The following is a 22,436-nucleotide window of genomic DNA, read 5'->3' on the forward strand; positions in this document are numbered from 1 at the left end:
CAAGAAGCCTTTCGCTAAGACAGTTTTTGTGGAATTGGCAAAGTGATATTTGGAAGCCCATTGAGGGCTATGGTGAAAAAGGAAATATCCTCAGATGAAATCTGGATAGAAGCTTTCTGAGAAACTGCTTAGTGTTCTGTGAATTCATCTCACAGAGTTACATCTGTGTTTCGTAGATCTCTTTGCTAGCCTTATTTCTGTGGAATCTGAGAACAGATATTTCGGATCCCTTTGAAGACTATAGGGCCAAAGGAAATATCCTCCGATAACAAAGAGAAAGAAGCTTTCTGAGAAACTTCTTTGTGTTCTGTGAAATCATCTCACAGAGTTATAGCTTTCCCCTAAAGAAGTCTTTCGGTAAGACAGTTCTTGTGGAATTGGCAAAGTGATATTTGGAAGCCCATAGAGGGTATGGTGAAAAAGGAAATATCCTCAGATGAAATCTGGAAAGAAGCTTTCTGAGAAACTGCTTAGTGTTCTGTTAATTCATCTCACAGAGTTACATCTGTATTTCGTGGATCTCTTTATTAGCCTTATTTCTGTGGAATCTGAGAACAGATATTTCGGATCCCTTTGAAGACTATAGGGCCAAAGGAAATATCCTCCGATAACAAAGAGAAAGAAGCTTTCTGAGAAACTTCTTTGTGTCCTGTGAAATCATCTCACAGAGTTATAGCTTTCCCCTCAAGAAGCCTTCCTGTAAGACAGTTCTTGTGGAATTGGCAAACTGATATTTGGAAGCCCATAGAGGGCTACGGTGAAATAGGAAATATCCTCAGATGAAATCTGGAAAGAATCTTTCTGAGAAACAGCTTAGTGTTCTGCTAATTCATCTCACAGAGTTACATCTGTATTTCGTGGATCTCTTTGCTAGCCTTCTTTCTGTGGAATCTGAGAACAGACATTTCGGATCTCTTTGAAGACTACAGGGCCAAAGGAAATATCTTCCGATAACAAAGAGAAAGAAGCTTTCTGAGAAACTTCCTTGAGTTCTGTGAAATCATCTCACAGAGTTACAGCTTTCCCCTCAAGAAGCCTTTCGCTAAGACAGTTCTTGTGGAATTGGCAAAGTGATATTTGGAAGCCCATAGAGGGCTATGGTAAAAAAGGAAATATCCTCAGATGAAATCTGGAAAGAAGCTTCCTGAGAAACTGCTTAGTGTTCTGTGAATTCATCTCACAGAGTTACATCTGTGTTTCGTAGATCTCTTTGCTAGCCCTATTTCTGTGGTATCTGAGAACAGATATATCGGATCCCTTTGAAGACTATAGGGCCAAAGGCAATATCCTCCGATAACAAAGAGAAAGAAGCTTTCTGAGAAACTTCTTTGTGTTCTGTGAAATCATCTCACAGAGTTACAGCTTTCCACTCAAGAAGTCTTTCGCTAAGACAGTTTTTGTGGAATTGGAAAAGTGATATTTGGAAGCCCATAGAGGGCTATGGTGAAAAAGGAAATATCCTCAGATGAAATCTGGAAAGAAGCTTTCTGAGAAACTGCTTAGTGTTCTGTGAATTCATCTCACAGAGTTACATCTGTGTTTCGTAGATCTCTTTGCTAGCCTTATTTCTGTGGAATCTGAGAACAGATATTTCGGATCCCTTTGAAGAATATAGGGCCAAACGAAATATCCTCCGATAACAAAGAGAAAGAAGCTTTCTGAGAAACTTCTTTGTGTTCTGTGAAATCATCTCACAGAGTTACAGCTTTCCCCTCAAGAAGCCTTTCGCTAAGACAGTTCTTGTGGAATTGGCAAACTGATATTTGGAAGCCCATAGAGGGCTATGGTGAAAAAGGAAATATCCTCAGATGAAATCTGGAAAGAAGCTTTCTGAGAAACTGCTCTGTGATATGTGACTTCCACTCACAGAGTTACATCTGTATTTCGTGGATCTCTTTGCTAGCCTTCTTTCTGTGGAATCTGAGAACAGATATTTCGGATCCCTTTGAAGACTATAGGGCCAAAGGAAATATCCTCCGATAACAAAGAGAAAGAAGCTTTCTGAAAAACTTCTTTGTGTTCTGTGAAATCATCTCACAGAGTTACAGCTTTCCCCTCAAGAAGCCTTTCGCTAAGACAGTTCTTGTGGAATTGGCAAAGTGATATTTGGAAGCCCATAGAGGGCTATGGTGAAAAAGGAAATATCCTCAGATGAAATCTGGATAGAAGCTTTCTGAGAAACTGCTTAGTGTTCTGTGAATTCATCTTACAGAGTTACATCTGTGTTTCGTAGATCTCTTTGCTAGCCTTATTTCTGTGGAATCTGAGAACAGATATTTCGGATCCCTTTGAAGACTATAGGGCCAATGGAAATATCCTCCGATAACAAAGAGAAAGAAGCTTTCTGAGAAACTTCTTTGTGTTCTGTGAAATCATCTCACAGAGTTACAGCTTTCCCGTGAAGAAGCCTTTCGCTAAGACAGTTCTTGTGGAATTGGCAAAGTGATATTTGGAAGCCCCTAGAGGGGTATGGTGAAAAAGGAAATATCCTCAGATGAAATCTGGAAAGAAGCTTTCTGAGAAACTTCTTAGTGTTCTGTGCATTCATCTCACAGAGTTACATCTGTATTTAATGGATCTCTTTGCTAGCCTTATTTCTGTGGAATCTGAGAACAGATATTTCGGATCCCTTTGAAGACTATAGGGCCAAAGGAAATATCCTCCGATAACAAAGAGAAAGAAGCTTTCTGAGAAACTTCTTTGTGTTCTGTGAAATGATCTCACAGAGTTACAGCTTTCCCCTGAAGAAGCCTATCGCTAAGACAGTTCTTGTGGAATTGGCAAATGGATATTTGGAAGCCCTTAGAGGGCTATGATGAAAAAGGAAATATCCTCAGATGAAATCTGGAAAGAAGCTTTCTGAGAAACTGCTTAGTGTTCTGTGAATTCATCTCACAGAGTTACATCTGTGTTTCGTAGATCTATTTGCTAGCCTTATTTCTGTGGAATCTGAGAACAGATATTTCGGATCCCTTTGAAGACTATAGGGCCAAAGGAAATATCCTCCGATAACAAAGAGAAAGAAGCTTTCTGAGAAACTTCTTTGTGTTCTGGGAAATCATCTCACAGAGTTACAGCTTTCCCCTCAAGAAGCCTTTCGCTAAGACAGTTCTTGTGGAATTGGCAAAGTGATATTTGGAAGCCCATAGAGGGCTATGGTGAAAAAGGAAATATCCTCAGATGAAATCTGGAAAGAAGCTTTCTGAGAAACTGCTTAGTGTTCTGTGAATTCAACTCACAGAGTTACATCTGTGTTTCGTAGATCTCTTTGCTAGCCTTCTTTCTCTGGAATCTGAGAACAGATATTTCGGATCCCTTTGAAGACTATAGGGCCAAAGGAAATATCCTCCGATAACAAAGAGAAAGAAGCTTTCTGAGAAACTTCTTTGTGTTCTGTGAAATCATCTCACAGAGTTACAGCTTTCCCCTCAAGAAGCCTATCGCTAAGACAGTTCTTGTGGAATTGGCAAAGTGATATTTGGAAGCCCATAGAGATCTATGGTGAAAAAGGAAATATCCTCAGATGAAATCTGGAAAGAAGCTTTCTGAGAAACTGCTTAGTGTTCTGTGAATTCATCTCGCAGAGTTACACCTGTCTTTCGTAGATCTCTTCGCTAGCCTTATTTCTGTGGAATCTGAGAACAGATATTTCGGATCCCTTTGAAGAGTATAGGGCTAAAGGAAATATCCTCCGATAACAAAGAGAAAGACGCTTTCTGAGAAACTTCTTTGTGTTCCGTGAAATCATCTCACAGAGTTACAGCTTTCCCCTCAAGAAGCCTTTCGCTAAGACAGTCCTTGTGGAATTGGCAAAGTGATATTTCGAAGCCCATAGAGGGCTATGGTGAAAAAGGAAATATCCTCAGATGAAATCTGGAAAGAAGCTTTCTGAGAAACTGCTCTGTGATGTGTGACTTCCACTCACAGAGTTACATCTGTTTTTCGTGGATCTCTTTGCTAGTCTTATTTCTGTGGAATCTGAGAACAGATATTTCGGATCCCTTTGAAGACTATAGGGCCAAAGGAAATATCCTCCGATAACAAAGAGAAAGAAGCTTTCTGAGAAACTTCTTTGTGTTCTGTGAAATCATCTCACAGAGTTACAGCTTTCCCCTCAAGAAGCCTTTCGCTAAGACAGTTCTTGTGGAATTGGCAAAGTGATATTTGGAAGCCCATAGAGGGCTATGGTGAAAAAGGAAATATCCTCAGATGAAATCTGGAAAGAAGCTTTCTGAGAAACTGCTTAGTGTTCTGTGAATTCATCTCACAGACTTACATCTGTGTTTCGTAGATCTCTTTGCTAGCCTTATTTCTGTGGAATCTGAGAACAGATATTTCGGATCCCTTTGAAGACTATAGGGCCAAAGGAAATATCCTCCGATAACAAAGAGAAAGAAGCTTTCTGAGAAACTTCTTTGTGTTCTGTGAAATCATCTCACAGAATTACAGCTTTCCCCTCAAGAAGCCTTTCGCTAAGAGAGTTCTTGTGGAATTGGCAAAGTGATATTTGGAAGCCCATAGAGGGCTATGGTGAAAAAGGAAATATCCTCAGATGAAATCTGGAAAGAAGCTTTCTGAGAAACTGCTCTGTGATGTGTGACTTCCACTCACAGAGTTACATCTGTATTTCGTGGATCTCTTTGCTAGCCTTCTTTCTGTGGAATCTGAGAACAGATATTTCAGATCCCTTTGAAGACTATAGGGCCAAAGGAAATATCCTCCGATAACAAAGAGAAAGAAGCTTTCTGAGAAACTTCTCTGTGTTCTGTGACATCATCTCACAGAGTTACAGCTTTCCCCTCAAGAAGCCTTTCGCTAAGACAGTTCTTGTGGAATTGGCAAAGTGATATTTGGAAGCCCTAAGAGGGCTATAGTGAAATAGGAAATATCCTCAGATGAAATCTGGAAAGAAGCTTTCTGAGAAACTGCTTAGTGTTCTGTGAATTCATCTCACAGAGTTACATCTGTATTTTATGGATCTCTTTGCTAGCCTTATTTCTGTGGAATCTGAGAACAGATATTTCGGATCCCTTTGAAGACTATAGGGCCAAAGGAAATATCCTCCGATAACAAAGAGAAAGAAGCTTTCTGAGAAACTTCTTTGTGTTCTGTGAAATCATCTCACAGAGTTACAGCTTTCCCCTCAAGAAGCCTCTCACTAAGACAGTTCTTGTGGAATTGGCAAAGTGATATTTGGAAGCCCATAGAGGGCTATGGTGAAAAAGGAAATATCCTCAGATGAAATCTGGAAAGAAGCTTTCTGAGAAACTGCTCTGTGATGTGTGACTTCCACTCACAGAGTTACATCTGTATTTCGTGGATCTCTTTGCTAGTCTTATTTCTGTGGAATCTGAGAACAGATATTTCGGATCCCTTTGAAGACTATAGGGCCAAAGGAAATATCCTCAGATAACAAAGAGAAAGAAGCTTTCTGAGAAACTTCTTTGTGTTCTGTGAAATCATCTCACAGAGTTACAGCTTTCCCCTCAAGAAGCCTTTCGCTAAGACAGTTCTTGTGGAATTGGCAAAGTGATATTTGGAAGCCCATAGAGGGCTATGGTGAAAAAGGAAATATCCTCAGATGAAATCTGGAAAGAAGCTTTCTGAGAAACTGCTTAGTGTTCTGTGAATTCATCTCACAGACTTACATCTGTGTTTCGTAGATCTCTTTGCTAGCCTTATTTCTGTGGAATCTGAGAACAGATATTTCGGATCCCTTTGAAGACTATAGGGCCAAAGGAAATATCCTCCGATAACAAAGAGAAAGAAGCTTTCTGAGAAACTTCTTTGTGTTCTGTGAAATCATCTCACAGAATTACAGCTTTCCCCTCAAGAAGCCTTTCGCTAAGAGAGTTCTTGTGGAATTGGCAAAGTGATATTTTGAAGCCCATAGAGGGCTATGGTGAAAAAGGAAATATCCTCAGATGAAATCTGGAAAGAAGCTTTCTGAGAAACTGCTCTGTGATGTGTGACTTCCACTCACAGAGTTACATCTGTATTTCGTGGATCTCTTTGCTAGCCTTCTTTCTGTGGAATCTGAGAACAGATATTTCAGTTCCCTTTGAAGACTATAGGGCCAAAGGAAATATCCTCCGATAACAAAGAGAAAGAAGCTTTCTGAGAAACTTCTTTGTGTTCTGTGAAATCATCTCACAGAGTTACAGCATTCCCCTCAAGAAGCCTTTCGCTAAGACAGTTCTTGTGGAATTGGCAAAGTGATATTTGGAAGCCCTTAGAGGGCTATGGTGAAATAGGAAATATCCTCAGATGAAATCTGGAAAGAAGTTTTCTGAGAAACTGCTTAGTGTTCTGTGAATTCATCTCACAGAGTTACATCTGTATTTCATGGATCTCTTTGCTAGCCTTATTTCTGTGGAATCTGAGAACAGATATTTCGGATCCCTTTGAAGACTATAGGGCCAAAGGAAATATCCTCCGATAACAAAGAGAAAGAAGCTTTCTGAGAAACTTCTTTGTGTTCTGTGAAATCATCTCACAGAGTTACAGCTTTCCCCTCAAGAAGCCTTTCGCTAAGACAGTTCTTGTGGAATTGGCAAAGTGATATTTGGTAGCCCATAGAGGGCTATTGTGAAAAAGGAAATATCCTCAGATGAAATCTGGAAAGAAGCTCTCTGAGAAACTGCTCTGTGATGTGTGACTTCCACTCACAGAGTTACATCTGTATTTCGTGGATCTCTTTTCTAGTCTTATTTCTGTGGAATCTGAGAACAGATATTTCGGATCCCTTTGAAGACTATAGGGCCAAAGGAAATATCCTCCGATAACAAAGAGAAAGAAGCTTTCTGAGAAACTTCTTTGTGTTCTGTGAAATCATCTCACAGAGTTACAGCTTTCCCCTCAAGAAGCCTTTGGCTAAGACAGTTCTTGTGGAATTGGCAAAGTGATATTTGGAAGCCCATAGAGGGCTATTGTGAAAAAGGAAATATCCTCAGATGAAATCTGGAAAGAAGCTTTCTGAGAAACTGCTTAGTGTTCTGTGAATTCAACTCACAGAGTTACATCTGTGTTTCGTAGATCTCTTTGCTAGCCTTCTTTCTCTGGAATCTGAGAACAGATATTTCGGATCCCTTTGAAGACTATAGGGCAAAAGGAAATATCCTCCGATAACAAAGAGAAAGAAGCTTTCTGAGAAACTTCTTTGTGTTCTGTGAAATCATCTCACAGAGTTACAGCTTTCCCCTCAAGAAGCCTTTCGCTAAGACAGTTCTTGTGGAATTGGCAAAGTGATATTTGGTAGCCCATAGAGGGCTATTGTGAAAAAGGAAATATCCTCAGATGAAATCTGGAAAGAAGCTTTCTGAGAAACTGCTTAGTGTTCTGTGAATTCAACTCACAGAGTTACATCTGTGTTTCGTAGATCTCTTTGCTAGCCTTCTTTCTCTGGAATCTGAGAACAGATATTTCGGATCCCTTTGAAGACTATAGGGCAAAAGGAAATATCCTCCGATAAAAAAGAGAAAGAAGCTTTCTGAGAAACTTCTTTGTGTTCTGTGAAATCATCTCACAGAGTTACAGCTTTCCCCTCAAGAAGCCTATCGCTAAGACAGTTCTTGTGGAATTGGCAAAGTGATATTTGGAAGCCCATAGAGATCTATGGTGAAAAAGGAAATATCCTCAGATGAAATCTGGAAAGAAGCTTTCTGAGAAACTGCTTAGTGTTCTGTGAATTCATCTCACAGAGTTACACCTGTGTTTCGTAGATCTCTTTGCTAGCCTTATTTCTGTGGAATCTGAGAACAGATATTTCGGATCCCTTTGAAGACTATAGGGCTAAAGGAAATATCCTCCGATAACAAAGAGAAAGACGCTTTCTGAGAAACTTCTTTGTGTTCCGTGAAATCATCTCATAGAGTTACAGCTTTCCCATCAAGAAGCCTTTCGGTAAGACAGTTCTTGTGGAATTGGCAAAGTGATATTTCGAAGCCCATAGAGGGCTATGGTGAAAAACGAAATATCCTCAGATGAAATCTGGAAAGAAGCTTTCTGAGAAACTGCTCTGTGAAGTGTGAGTTCCACTCACAGAGTTACATCTGTTTTTCGTGGATCTCTTTGCTAGTCTTATTTCTGTGGAATCTGAGAACAGATATTTCGGATCCCTTTGAAGACTATAGGGCCAAAGGAAATATCCTCCGATAACAAAGAGAAAGAAGCTTTCTGAGAAACTTCTTTGTGTTCTGTGAAATCATCTCACAGTGTTACAGCTTTCCCCTCAAGAAGCCTTTCGCTAAGACAGTTCTTGTGGAATTGGCAAAGTGATATTTGGAAGCCCATAGAGGGCTATGGTGAAAAAGGAAATATCCTCAGATGAAATCTGGAAAGAAGCTTTCTGAGAAACTACTTAGTGTTCTGTGAATTCATCTCACAGAGTTACATCTGTGTTTCGTAGATCTCTTTGCTAGCCTTATTTCTGTGGAATCTGAGAACAGATATTTCGGATCCCTTTGAAGACTATAGGGCCAAAGGAAATATCCTCCGATAACAAAGAGAAAGAAGCTTTCTGAGAAACTTCTTTGTGTTCTGTGAAATCATCTCACAGAATTACAGCTTTCCCCTCAAGAAGCCTTTCGCTAATACAGTTCTTGTGGAATTGGCAAAGTGATATTTGGAAGCCCATAGAGGGCTATGGTGAAAAAGGAAATATCCTCAGATGAAATCTGGAAAGAAGCTTTCTGAGAAACTGCTCTGTGATGTGTGACTTCCACTCACAGAGTTACATCTGTATTTCGTGGATCTCTTTGCTAGCCTTCTTTCTGTGGAATCTGAGAACAGATATTTCAGTTCCCTTTGAAGACTATAGGGCCAAAGGAAATATCCTCCGATAACAAAGAGAAAGAAGCTTTCTGAGAAACTTCTTTGTGTTCTGTGAAATCATCTCACAGAGTTACAGCATTCCCCTCAAGAAGCCTTTCGCTAAGACAGTTCTTGTGGAATTTGCAAAGTGATATTTGGAAGCCCTTAGAGGGCTATGGTGAAATAGGAAATATCCTCAGATGAAATCTGGAAAGAAGTTTTCTGAGAAACTGCTTAGTGTTCTGTGAATTCATCTCACAGAGTTACATCTGTATTTCATGGATCTCTTTGCTAGCCTTATTTCTGTGGAATCTGAGAACAGATATTTCGGATCCCTTTGAAGACTATAGGGCCAAAGGAAATATCCTCCGATAACAAAGAGAAAGAAGCTTTCTGAGAAACTTCTTTGTGTTCTGTGAAATCATCTCACAGAGTTACAGCTTTCCCCTCAAGAAGCCTTTCGCTAAGACAGTTCTTGTGGAATTGGCAAAGTGATATTTGGTAGCCCATAGAGGGCTATTGTGAAAAAGGAAATATCCTCAGATGAAATCTGGAAAGAAGCTCTCTGAGAAACTGCTCTGTGATGTGTGACTTCCACTCACAGAGTTACATCTGTATTTCGTGGATCTCTTTTCTAGTCTTATTTCTGTGGAATCTGAGAACAGATATTTCGGATCCCTTTGAAGACTATAGGGCCAAAGGAAATATCCTCCGATAACAAAGAGAAAGAAGCTTTCTGAGAAACTTCTTTGTGTTCTGTGAAATCATCTCACAGAGTTACAGCTTTCCCCTCAAGAAGCCTTTGGCTAAGACAGTTCTTGTGGAATTGGCAAAGTGATATTTGGAAGCCCATAGATGGCTATTGTGAAAAAGGAAATATCCTCAGATGAAATCTGGAAAGAAGCTTTCTGAGAAACTGCTTAGTGTTCTGTGAATTCAACTCACAGAGTTACATCTGTGTTTCGTAGATCTCTTTGCTAGCCTTCTTTCTCTGGAATCTGAGAACAGATATTTCGGATCCCTTTGAAGACTATAGGGCAAAAGGAAATATCCTCCGATAACAAAGAGAAAGAAGCTTTCTGAGAAAGTTCTTTGTGTTCTGTGAAATCATCTCACAGAGTTACAGCTTTCCCCTCAAGAAGCCTTTCGCTAAGACAGTTCTTGTGGAATTGGCAAAGTGATATTTGGTAGCCCATAGAGGGCTATTGTGAAAAAGGAAATATCCTCAGATGAAATCTGGAAAGAAGCTTTCTGAGAAACTGCTTAGTGTTCTGTGAATTCAACTCACAGAGTTACATCTGTGTTTCGTAGATCTCTTTGCTAGCCTTCTTTCTCTGGAATCTGAGAACAGATATTTCGGATCCCTTTGAAGACTATAGGGCAAAAGGAAATATCCTCCGATAAAAAAGAGAAAGAAGCTTTCTGAGAAACTTCTTTGTGTTCTGTGAAATCATCTCACAGAGTTACAGCTTTCCCCTCAAGAAGCCTATCGCTAAGACAGTTCTTGTGGAATTGGCAAAGTGATATTTGGAAGCCCATAGAGATCTATGGTGAAAAAGGAAATATCCTCAGATGAAATCTGGAAAGAAGCTTTCTGAGAAACTGCTTAGTGTTCTGTGAATTCATCTCACAGAGTTACACCTGTGTTTCGTAGATCTCTTTGCTAGCCTTATTTCTGTGGAATCTGAGAACAGATATTTCGGATCCCTTTGAAGACTATAGGGCTAAAGGAAATATCCTCCGATAACAAAGAGAGAGACGCTTTCTGAGAAACTTCTTTGTGTTCCGTGAAATCATCTCATAGAGTTACAGCTTTCCCATCAAGAAGCCTTTCGGTAAGACAGTTCTTGTGGAATTGGCAAAGTGATATTTCGAAGCCCATAGAGGGCTATGGTGAAAAACGAAATATCCTCAGATGAAATCTGGAAAGAAGCTTTCTGAGAAACTGCTCTGTGAAGTGTGACTTCCACTCACAGAGTTACATCTGTTTTTCGTGGATCTCTTTGCTAGTCTTATTTCTGTGGAATCTGAGAACAGATATTTCGGATCCCTTTGAAGACTATAGGGCCAAAGGAAATATCCTCCGATAACAAAGAGAAAGAAGCTTTCTGAGAAACTTCTTTGTGTTCTGTGAAATCATCTCACAGTGTTACAGCTTTCCCCTCAAGAAGCCTTTCGCTAAGACAGTTCTTGTGGAATTGGCAAAGTGATATTTGGAAGCCCATAGAGGGCTATGGTGAAAAAGGAAATATCCTCAGATGAAATCTGGAAAGAAGCTTTCTGAGAAACTACTTAGTGTTCTGTGAATTCATCTCACAGACTTACATCTGTGTTTCGTAGATCTCTTTGCTAGCCTTATTTCTGTGGAATCTGAGAACAGATATTTCGGATCCCTTTGAAGACTATAGGGCCAAAGGAAATATCCTCCGATAACAAAGAGAAAGAAGCTTTCTGAGAAACTTCTTTGTGTTCTGTGAAATCATCTCACAGAATTACAGCTTTCCCCTCAAGAAGCCTTTCGCTAATACAGTTCTTGTGGAATTGGCAAAGTGATATTTGGAAGCCCATAGAGGGCTATGGTGAAAAAGGAAATATCCTCAGATGAAATCTGGAAAGAAGCTTTCTGAGAAACTGCTCTGTGATGTGTGACTTCCACTCACAGAATTACATCTGTATTTCGTGGATCTCTTTGCTAGCCTTCTTTCTGTGGAATCTGAGAACAGATATTTCAGATCCCTTTGAAGACTATAGGGCCAAAGGAAATATCCTCCGATAACAAAGAGAAAGAAGCTTTCTGAGAAACTTCTTTGTGTTCTGTGAAATCATCTCACAGAGTTACAGCTTTCCCCTCAAGAAGCCTTTCGCTAAGACAGTTCTTGTGGAATTGGCAAAGTGATATTAGGAAGCCTATGGAGGGCTATGGTGAAATAGGAAATATCCTCAGATGAAATCTGGAAAGAAGCTTTCTGAGAAACTGCTCTGTGATGTGTGACTTCCACTCACAGAGTTACATCTGTTTTTCGTGTATCTCTTTGCTAGTCTTATTTCTGTGGAATCTCAGAACAGATATTTCGGATCCCTTTGAAGACTATAGGGCCAAAGGAAATATCCTCCGATAACAAAGAGAAAGAAGCTTTCTGAGAAACTTCTTTGTGTTCTGGGAAATCATCTCACAGAGTTACAGCTTTCCCCTCAAGAAGCCTTTCACTAAGACAGTTCTTGTGGAATTGGCAAAGTGATATTTGGAAGCCCATAGAGGGCTATGGTGAAAAAGCAAATATCCAGAGATGAAATCTGGAAAGAAGCTTTCTGAGAAACTGCTTAGTGTTCTGTGAATTCATCTCACAGAGTTACATCTGTGTTTCGTAGATCTCTTTGCTAGCCTTATTTCTGTGGAATCTGAGAACAGATATTTCGGATCCCTTTGAAGACTATAGGGCCAAAGGAAATATCCTCCGATAACAAAGAGAAAGAAGCTTTCTGAGAAACTTCTTGGTGTTCTGTGAAATCATCTCACAGAGTTTCAGCTTTCCCCTCAAGAAGCCTTTCGCTAAGACAGTTCTTGTGGAATTGGCAAAGTGATATTTGGAAGCCCATAGAGGGCTATGGTGAAAAAGGAAATATCCTCAGATGAAATCTGGAAAGAAGCTTTCTGAGAAACTGCTCTGTGATGTGTGACTTCCACTCACAGAGTTACATCTGTATTTCGTGGATCTCTTTGCTAGTCTTATTTCTGTGGAATCTGAGAACAGATATTTCGGATCCCTTTGAAGACTATAGGGCAAAAGGAAATATCCTCCGATAACAAAGAGAAAGAAGCTTTCTGAGAAACTTCTTTGTGTTCTGTGAAATCATCTCACAGAGTTACAGCTTTCCCCTCAAGAAGCCTTTCGCTAAGACAGTTCTTGTGGAATTGGCAAAGTGATATTTGGAAGCCCATAGAGGGCTATTGTGAAAAAGGAAATATCCTCAGATGAAATCTGGAAAGAAGCTTTCTGAGAAACTGCTCTGTGATGTGTGACTTCCACTCACAGAGTTACATCTGTATTTCTTGGATCTCTTTGCTAGCCTTCTTTCTGTGGAATCTGAGAACAGATATTTTGGATCCCTTTGAAGACTATAGGGCCAAAGGAAATATCCTCCGATAACAAAGAGAAAGAAGCTTTCTGAGAAACTTCTTTGTGTTCTGTGAAATCATCTCACAGAGTTACAGCTTTCCCCTCAAGAAGCCTTTCGCTAAGACAGTTCTTGTGGAATTGGCAAAGTGATATTTGGAAGCCCTTAGAGGGCTATGGTGAAATAGGAAATATCCTCAGATGAAATCTGGAAAGAAGCTTTCTGAGAAACTGCTTAGTGTTCTGTGAATTCATCTCACAGAGTTACATCTGTATTTCATGGATCTCTTTGCTAGCCTTATTTCTGTGGAATCTGAGAACAGATATTTCGGATCCCTTTGAAGACTATAGGGCCAAAGGAAATATCCTCCGATAACAAAGAGAAAGAAGCTTTCTGAGAAACTTCTTTGTGTTCTGTGAAATCATCTCACAGAGTTACAGCTTTCCCCTCAAGAAGCCTCTCACTAAGACAGCTCTTGTGGAATTGGTAAAGTGATATTTGGAAGCCCATAGAGGGCTATGGTGAAAAAGCAAATATCCTCAGATGAAATCTGGAAAGAAGCTTTCTGAGAAACTGCTTAGTGTTCTGTGAATTCATCTCACAGAGTTACATCTGTGTTTCGTAGATCTCTTTGCTAGCCTTATTTCTGTGGAATCTGAGAACAGATATTTCGGATCCCTTTGAAGACTATAGGGCCAAAGAAATATGCTCCCATAACAAAGAGAAAGAAGCTTTCTGAGAAACTTCTTTGTGTTCTGTGAAATCATCTCACAGAGTTACAGCTTTCCCCTCAAGAAGCCTTTCGCTAAGACAGTTCTTGTGGAATTGGCAAAGTGATATTTGGAAGCCCATAGAGGGCTATGGTGAAAAAGGAAATATCCTCAGATGAAATCTGAAAAGAAGCTTTCTGAGAAACTGCTCTGTGATGTGTGACTTCCACTCACCGAGTTACATCTGTATTTCGTGGATCTCTTTGCTAGTCTTATTTCTGTGGAATCTGAGAACAGATATTTCGGATCCCTTTGAAGACTATAGGGCCAAAGGAAATATCCTCCGATAACAAAGAGAAAGAAGCTTTCTGAGAAACTTCTTTGTGTTCTGTGAAATCATCTCACAGAGTTACAGCTTTCCCCTCAAGAAGCCTTTCGCTAAGACAGTTCTTGTGGAATTGGCAAGTGATATTTGGAAGCCCATAGAGGGCTATTGAGAAAAAGGAAATATCCTCAGATGAAATCTGGAAAGAAGCTTTCTGAGAAACTGCTTAGTGTTCTGTGAATTCATCTCACAGAGTTACATCTGTGTTTCCTAGATCTCTTTGCTAGCCTTATTTCTGTGGAATCTGAGAACAGATATTTCGGATCCCTTTGAAGACTATAGGGCCAAAGGAAATATCCTCCGATAACAAAGAGAAAGAAGCTTTCTGAGAAACTTCTTTGTGTTCTGTGAAATCTTCTCACAGAGTTAGAGCTTTCCCCTCAAGAAGCCTTTCGCTAAGACAGTTCTTGTGGAATTGGCAAAGTGATATTTGGAAGCCCATAGAGGGCTATGGTGAAAAAGGAAATATCCTCAAATGAAATCTGGAATGAAGCTTTCTGAGAAACTGCTTAGTGTTCTGTGAATTCATCTCACAGAGTTACATCTGTGTTTCGTAGGTCTCTTTGCTAGCCTTATTTCTGTGGAATCTGAGAACAGATATTTCGGATCCCTTTGAAGACTATAGGGCCAAAGGAAATATCCTCCGATAACAAAGAGAAAGAAGCTTTCTGAGAAACTTCTTTGTGTTCTGTGAAATCATCTCACAGAGTTACAGCTTTCCCCTCAAGAAGCCTTTCGCTAAGACAGTTCTTGTGGAATTGGCAAGTGATATTTGGAAGCCCATAGAGGGCTATGGTGAAAAAGGAAATATCCTCAGATGAAATCTGGAAAGAAGCTTTCTGGGAAACTGCTCTGTGATGTGTGACTTCCACTCACAGAGTTACATCTGTATTTCGTGGATCTCTTTGCTAGCCTTATTTCTGTGGAATCTGAGAACAGATATTTCGGATCCCTTTGAAGACAATAGGGCCAAAGGAAATATCCTCCGATAACAAAGAGAAAGAAGCTTTCTCAGAAACTTCTTTGTGTTCTGTGAAATCATCTCACAGAGTTACAGCTTTCCCCTCAAGAAGCCTTTCGCTAAGACAGTTCTTGTGGAATTGGCAAAGTGATATTAGGAAGCCTATAGAGGGCTATGGTGAAAAAGGAAATATCCTCAGATGAAATCTGGAAAGAAGCTTTCTGAGAAACTGCTTAGTGTTCTGTGAATTCATCTCACAGAGTTACATCTGTGTTTCGTAGATCTCTTTGGTAGCCTTATTTCTGTGGAATCTGAGAACAGATATTTCGGATCCCTTTGAAGACTATAGGGCCAAAGGAAATATCCTCCGATAACAAAGAGAAAGAAGCTTTCTGAGAAACTTCTTTGTGTTCTGTGAAATCATCTCACAGAGTTACAGCTTTCCCCTCAAGAAGCCTTTCGCTAAGACAGTTCTTGTGGAATTGGCAAAGTGATATTTGGAAGCCCATTGAGGGCTATGGTGAAAAAGGAAATATCCTCAGATGAAATCTGGATAGAAGCTTTCTGAGAAACTGCTTAGTGTTCTGTGAATTCATCTTACAGAGTTACATCTGTGTTTCGTAGATCTCTTTGCTAGCCTTATTTCTGTGGAATCTGAGAACAGATATTTCGGATCCCTTTGAAGACTATAGGGCCAAAGGAAATATCCTCCGATAACAAAGATAAAGAAGCTTTCTGAGAAACTTCTTTGTGTTCTGTGAAATCATCTCACAGAGTTACAGCTTTCCCCTGAAGAAGCCTATCGCTAAGACAGTTCTTGTGGAATTGGCAAATGGATATTTGGAAGCCCATAGAGGGCTATGATGAAAAAGGAAATATCCTCAGATGAAATCTGGAAAGAAGCTTTCTTAGAAACTGCTTAGTGTTCTGTGAATTCATCTCACAGAGTTACATCCGCGTTTCGTAGATCTCTTTTCTAGCCTTATTTCTGTGGAATCTGAGAACAGATATTTCGGATCCCTTTGAAGACTATAGGGCCAAAGGAAATATCCTCCGATAACAAAGAGAAAGAAGCTTTCTGAGAAACTTCTTTGTGTTCTGGGAAATCATCTCACAGAGTTACAGCTTTCCCCCCAAGAAGCCTTTCGCTAAGACAGTTCTTGTGGAATTGGCAAAGTGATATTTGGAAGCCCATAGAGGGCTATGGTGAAAAAGGAAATATCCTCAAATGAAATCTGGAAAGAAGCTTTCTGAGAAACTGCTTAGTGTTCTTTGAATTCATCTCACAGAGTTACATCTGTGTTTCGTAGATCTCTTTGCTAGCCTTCTTTCTCTGGAATCTGAGAACAGATATTTCGGATCACTTTGAAGACTATAGGGCCAAAGGAAATATCCTCCGATAACAAAGAGAAAGAAGCTTTCTGAGAAACTTCTTTGTGTTCTGTGAAATCATCTCACAGAGTTACAGCTTTCCCATCAAGAAGCCTTTCGGTAAGACAGTTCTTGTGGAATTGGCAAAGTGATATTTCGAAGCCCATAGAGGGCTATGGTGAAAAAGGAAATATCCTCAGATGAAATCCGGAAAGAAGTTTTCTGATAAACTGCTCTGTGATGTGTGACTTCCACTCACAGAGTTACATCTGTTTTTCGTGTATCTCTTTGCTAGTCTTATTTCTGTGGAATCTGAGAACAGATATTTCGGATCCCTTTGAAGACTATAGGGCCAAAGGAAATATCCTCCGATAACAAAGAGAAACAAGCTTTCTGAGAAACTTCTTTGTGTTCTGGGAAATCATCTCACAGAGTTACAGCTTTCCCCTCAAGAAGCCTTTCGCTAAGACAGTTCTTGTGGAATTGGCAAAGTGATATTTGGAAGCCCATAGAGGGCTATGTTGAAAAAGGAAATATCCTCAGATGAAATCTGGAAAGAAGCTTTCTGAGAAACTGCTTAGTGTTCTGTGAATTCATCTCACAGACTTACATCTGTGTTTCGTAGATCTCTTTGCTAGCCTTATTTCGGTGGAATCTGAGAACAGATATTTCGGATCCCTTTCATGACTATAGGGCCAAAGGAAATATCCTCCGATAACAAAGAGAAAGAAGCTTTCTGAGAAACTTCTTTGTGTTCTGTGAAATCATCTCACAGAATTACAGCTTTCCCCTCAAGAAGCTTTTCGCTAAGACAGTTCTTGTGGAATTGGCAAAGTGATATTTGGAAGCCCATAGATGGATATGGTGAAAAAGGAAATATCCTCAGATGAAATCTGGAAAGAAGCTTTCTGAGAAACTGCTCTGTGATGTGTGACTTCCACTCACAGAGTTACATCTGTATTTCGTGGATCTCTTTTCTAGCCTTCTTTCTGTGGAATCTGAGAACAGATATTTCAGATCCCTTTGAAGACTATAGGGCCAAAGGAAATATCCTCCGATAACAAAGAGAAAGAAGCTTTCTGAGAAACTTCTTTGTGTTCTGTGAAATCATCTCACAGAGTTACAGCTTTCCCCTCAAGAAGCCTTTCGCTAAGACAGTTCTTGTGGAATTGGCAAAGTGATATTGGGAAGCCTATAGAGGGCTATGGTGAAATAGGAAATATCCTCAGATGAAATCTGGAAAGAAGCTTTCTGAGAAACTGCTTAGTGTTCTGTGAATTCATCTCACAGAGTTACATCTGTATTTCATGGATCTCTTTGCTATCCTTATTTCTGTGGAATCTGAGAACAGATATTTCGGATCACTTTGAAGACTATAGGGCCAAAGGAAATATCCTCCGATAACAAAGAGAAAGAAGCTTTCTGAGAAACTTCTTTGTGTTCTGTGAAATCATCTCACAGAGTTACAGCTTTCCCCTCAAGAAGCCTTTCACTAAGACAGTTCCTGTGGAATTGGCAAAGTGATATTTGGAAGCCCATAGAGGGCTATGGTGAAAAAGCAAATATCCTCAGATGAAATCTGGAAAGAAGCTTTCTGAGAAACTGCTTAGTGTTCTGTGAATTCATCTCACAGAGTTACATCTGTGTTTCGTAGATCTCTTTGCTATCCTTATTTCTGTGGAATCTGAGAACAGATATTTCGGATCCCTTTGAAGACTATAGGGCCAAAGGAAATATCCTCCGATAACAAAGAGAAAGAAGCTTTCTGAGAAACTTCTTGGTGTTCTGTGAAATCATCTCACAGAGTTTCAGCTTTCCCCTCAAGAAGCCTTTCGCTAAGACAGTTCTTGTGGAATTGGCAAAGTGATATTTGGAAGCCCATAGAGGGCTATGGTGAAAAAGGAAATATCCTCAGATGAAATCTGGAAAGAAGCTTTCTGAGAAACTGCTCAGTGATGTGTGACTTCCACTCACAGAGTTACATCTGTATTTCGTGGATCTCTTTGCTAGTCTTATTTCTGTGGAATCTGAGAACAGATATTTCGGATCCCTTTGAAGACTATAGGGCCAAAGGAAATATCCTCCGATAACAAAGAGAAAGAAGCTTTCTGAGAAACTTCTGTGTGTTCTGTGAAATCATCTCACAGAGTTACAGCTTTCCCCTCAAGAAGCCTTTCGCTAAGACAGTTCTTGTGGAATTGGCAAAGTGATATTTGGAAGCCCATAGAGGGCTATTGTGAAAAAGGAAATATCCTCAGATGAAATCTGGAAAGAAGCTTTCTGAGAAACTGCTCTGTGATGTGTGACTTCCACTCACAGAGTTACATCTGTATTTCTTGGATCTCTTTGCTAGCCTTCTTTCTGTGGAATCTGAGAACAGATATTTTGGATCCCTTTGAAGACTATAGGGCCAAAGGAAATATCCTCCGATAACAAAGAGAAAGAAGCTTTCTGAGAAACTTCTTTGTGTTCTGTGAAATCATCTCACAGAGTTACAGCTTTCCCCTCAAGAAGCCTTTCGCTAAGACAGTTGTTGTGGAATTGGCAAAGTGATATTAGGAAGCCCATAGAGGGCTATGGTGAAAAAGGAAATATCCTCAGATGAAATCTGGAAAGAAGCTTTCTGAGAAACTGCTTAGTGTTCTGTGAATTCATCTCACAGAGTTACATCTGTGTTTCGTAGATCTCTTTGCTAGCCTTATTTCTGTGGAATCTGAGAACAGATATTTCGGATCCCTTTGAAGACTATAGGGCCAAAGGAAATAACCTTCGATAACAAAGAGAAAGACGCTTTCTGAGAAACTTCTTTATGTTCTGTGAAATCATCTCACAGAGTTATAGCTTTCCCCTCAAGAAGCCTTTCGCTAAGACAGTTCTTGTGGTATTGGCAAAGTGATATTTGGAAGCCCATAGAGGGCTATGGTGAAAAAGGAAATATCCTCAGATGAAATCTGGAAAGAAGCTTTCTGAGAAACTGCTTAGTGTTTTGTGAATTCATCTCACAGAGTTACATCTGCATTTCGTGGATCTCTTTGCTAGCCTTATTTCTGTGGAATCTGAGAACAGATATTTCGGATCCCTTTGAAGACTATAGGGCCAAAGGAAATATCCTCCGATAACAAAGAGAAAGAAGCTTTATGAGAAACTTCCTTGTGTTCTGTGAAATCATCTCACAGAGTTACAACTTTCCCGTCAAGAAGCCTTTCGCTAAGACAGTTCTTGTGGAATTGGCAAAGTGATATTTGGAAGCCCATAGAGGGCTATGGTGAAAAAGGAAATATCCTCAGATGAAATCTGGAAAGAAGCTTTCTGAGAAACTGCTTAGTGTTCTGTGAATTCATCTCACAGAGTTACATCTGTGTTTCGTAGATCTCTTTGCTAGCCTTATTTCTGTGGAAACTGAGAACAGATATTTCGGATCCCTTTGAAGACTATAGGGCCAAAGGAAATATCGTCCGATAACAAAGAGAAAGAAGCTTTCTGAGAAACTTCTTTGTGTTCTGTGAAATAATCTCACAGAGTTACAGCTTTCCCCTCAAGAAGCCTTTCGCTAAGACAGTTCTTGTGGAATTGGCAAAGTGATATTTGGAAGCCCATAGAGGGCTATGGTGAAAAAGGAAATATCCTCAGATGAAATCTGGAAAGAAGCTGTCTGAGAGACTACTCTGTGATGTGTGACTTCCGCTCACAGAGTTACATCTGTATTTCGTGGATTTCCTTGCTAGCCTTATTTCTGTGGAATCTGAGAACAGATATTTCGGAACCCTTTGAAGACTATAGGGCCAAAGGAAATATCCTCCGATAACAAAGTGAAGGAAGCTTTCTGAGAAACTTCTTTGTGTTCTGTGAAATCATCTCACAGAGTTACAACTTTCGCCTCAAGAAGCCTTTCGCTAAGACAGTTCTTGTGGAATTGGCAAAGTGATATTTGGAAGCCCATGGAGGGCTATGTTGAAAAAGAAAATATCCTCAGATGAAATCTGGAATGAAGGTTTCAGAGAAACTGCTTAGTGTTCTGTGCATTCTTCTCACAGAGTTACATCTGTGTTTCGTAGATTTCTTAGCTAGCTTTATTTCTCTGGAATCTGAGAACAGATATTTCGGATCCCTTTGAAGACTATAGGGCCATAGGAAATATCCTCCGATAACAAAGAGAAAGAAGCTTTCTGAGAAACTTCCTTGTGTTCTGTGAAATCATCTCACAGAGTTACAACTTTCCCCTCAAGAAGCCTTTCGCTAAGACAGTTCTTGTGGAATTGGCAAAGTGATATTTGGAAGCCAATAGAGGGCTACGGTGAAAAAGGAAATATCCTCAGATGAAATCTGGAAAGAAGCTTTCTGAGAAACTGCTTAGTGTTCTGTTAATTCATCTCAAAGAGGTACATCTGTATTTCGTGGATCTCTTTGCTAGCCTTATTTCTGTGGAATCTGAGAGCAGATATTTCGGATCCCTTTGAAGACTATAGGGCCAAAGGAAATATCCTCCGATAACAAAGAGAAAGAAGCTTTCTGAGAAACTTCTTTGTGTTCTGTGAAATCATCTCATAGAGTTACAGCTTTCCACGCAAGAAGCCTTTCGCTAAAACAGTTCTTGTGGAATTGGCAAAGTGATATTTGGAAGCCCATAGAGGGCTATGGTGAAAAAGGAAATATCCACAGATGAAATCTGGAAAGAAGCTTTCTGAGAAACTGCTCTGTGATGTGTGACTTCCACTCACAGAGTTACATCTGTATTTCGTGGATTTCTTTGCTAGCCTTATTTCTGTGGAATCTGAGAACAGATATTTCGGATCCCTATGAAGACTATAGGGCCAAAGGAAATATCCTCCGATAACAAAGAGAAAGAAGCTTTCTGAGAAACTTCTTTGTGTTCTGTGAAATCATCTCACAGCGTTACAGCTCTTCCCTCAAGAAGCCTTTCGCTAAGACAGTTCTTGTGGAATTGGCAAAGTGATATTTGGAAACCCTTAGAGGGCTATGGTGAAAAAGGAAATATCCTCAGATGAAATCTGGAAAGAAGCTCTCTGAGAAACTGCTTAGTGTTCTGTGAATTCATCTCACAGAGTTACATCTGTGTTTCGTAGATCTCTTTGCTAGCCTTATTTCTGTGGAATCTGAGAACAGATATTTCGGATCCCTTTGAAGACTATAGGGCCAAAGGAAATATCCTCCGATAACAAAGAGAAAGAAGCTTTCTGAGAAACTTCTTTGTGTTCTCTGAAATCATCTCACAGAGTTACAGCTTTCCCCTCAAGAAGCCTTTCGCTAAGACAGTTCTTGTGGAATTGGCAAAGTGATATTTGGAAGCCCATAGAGGGCTATGGTGAAAAAGGAAATATCCTCAGATGAAATCTGCAAAGAAGCTTTCTGAGAAACTGCTTAGTGTTCTGTGAATTCATCTTACAGATTTACATCTGTGTTTCGTAGATCTCTTTGCAAGCCTTATTTCTGTGGAATCTGAGAACAGATATTTCGGATCCCTTTGAAGACTATAGGGCCAAAGGAAATATCCTCCGATAACAAAGAGAAAGAAGCTTTCTGAGAAACTTCTTTGTGTTCTGTGAAATCATCTCACAGAGTTACAGCTTTCCCCTCAAGAAGCCTTTCGCTAAGACAGTTCTTGTGGAATTGGCAAAGTGATATTTGGAAGCCCATAGAGGGCTACGGTGAAAAACGAAATATCCTCAGATGAAATCTGGAAAGAAGCTTTCTGAGAAACTGCTTAGTGTTCTGTGAATTCATCTCACAGAGTTACATCTGTGTTTCGTAGATCTCTTTGCTAGCCTTATTTCTGTGGAATCTGAGAACAGATATTTCGGATCCCTTTGAAGACTATAGGGCCAAAGGAAATATCCTCCGATAACAAAGAGAAAGAAGCTTTCTGAGAAACTTCTTTGTGTTCTGTGAAATCATCTCACAGAGTTATAGCTTTCCCCTCAAGAAGCCTTTCGGTAAGACAGTTCTTGTGGAATTGGCAAAGTGATATTTGGAAGCCCATAGAGGGCTATGGTGAAATAGGAAATATCCTCAGATGAAATCTGGAAAGAAGCTTTCTTGGAAACTGCTCAGTATTCTGTTAATT

Source organism: Macaca fascicularis, chromosome 11, assembly GCF_037993035.2.
Source record: "Macaca fascicularis isolate 582-1 chromosome 11, T2T-MFA8v1.1".
Taxonomy (NCBI): domain Eukaryota; kingdom Metazoa; phylum Chordata; class Mammalia; order Primates; family Cercopithecidae; genus Macaca; species Macaca fascicularis.